This window comes from Morus notabilis, unplaced genomic scaffold, assembly GCF_000414095.1.
Source record: "Morus notabilis unplaced genomic scaffold, ASM41409v2 C11405546, whole genome shotgun sequence".
Classification (NCBI taxonomy): Eukaryota; Viridiplantae; Streptophyta; class Magnoliopsida; order Rosales; family Moraceae; genus Morus; species Morus notabilis.
Window position 1 is genome coordinate 384 of NW_010386911.1, and position 976 is coordinate 1,359.

A 976-nucleotide genomic window follows, 5' to 3' on the forward strand; every position below is an offset into this window, starting at 1 on the left:
AAAAGCAAGGTGAGGCAAATCTTATTCTTCAGGGACCAAAATTAAAATCAACCCTTTTAACGGACACCAATAAAAATAGGACATAATCCAGATCCTAAATGCAAGCTATAGTTTACTGAAGAAATGTGGATCTCTCCAACAAAATATTTTACATTCACCTAAGCTACTGCAATGAGCATGTTATCCGAATCAGATATCTCAAATATTCACATTTTGCAATGAGGAGGTTATCCAAATTCAGAAATATGTAAATTTAGTTCACATGCAGCTCATATATGAGGAACAAACAATCCACAATAAGTAAAAAGGCAAAAAGATCAGTTCTTTCTTCTAAAGAAGTACATCACTATTGTCTTCAGAACTAGTAATAACCCATTGTTCAACCATAAAGGCAGTGATCCAGAAGCATATTCAAACTACTCCAACCTATCATACAAAGCAACCAAATGAAGTCCCTCGCAACGCCGTAAACTCCCCTCCCTCAGCTGCCCTCGCTTTTATCCAGAGCTACACCAGAAAGCAAAAGCATCATAAATACGGTCAAATCAAATCAACTTTTCGAAGAGTCTTATCCATAAGGTATCAACAAAGAAAACTATTGATCCCCAAGCCCAAAACGTAAAAAGTAAAATAAACAACTTTTGCAAGTAGAAGGACAGAGGTACAAAGAGACGACTCACTGTTGTAGTTCAGAAGCTTCTCAATGAGATCAACATGGGTCATGAGCATTCTTCGACAGCAATAACGAACCAAACCCAATGCATCAAGAGCATCTCTGCACGCCAATCAATCAGAAGTCACCACGGGAACTTAATAATGTCTTATATAAGGAAAATCTTGAGATCTTAACCGCAAGGTACGAACAACACCCTACATGTTATGAACCATCAGATCTGTACAAGTATTGTTAGTTTTGCATAGTCTTCCATTTTGATATGATTTCGACCAAATCTAATGTTCAGAAACATGCAATTAC

General features: G+C 37.0%; 1 long non-coding RNA gene across 1 annotated transcript; it reads right to left on the reverse strand.

The window, feature by feature from the left end:
- Window positions 1-211: 211 nt before the first annotated feature.
- Window positions 212-880, reverse strand: LOC112095129. The gene is made up of 2 exons (XR_002903758.1): window positions 681-880; window positions 212-507 (listed from the first exon to the last, which is right to left on the reverse strand). It is a non-coding gene; the product is annotated as an uncharacterized LOC112095129 (long non-coding RNA).
- Window positions 881-976: the final 96 nt, after the last annotated feature.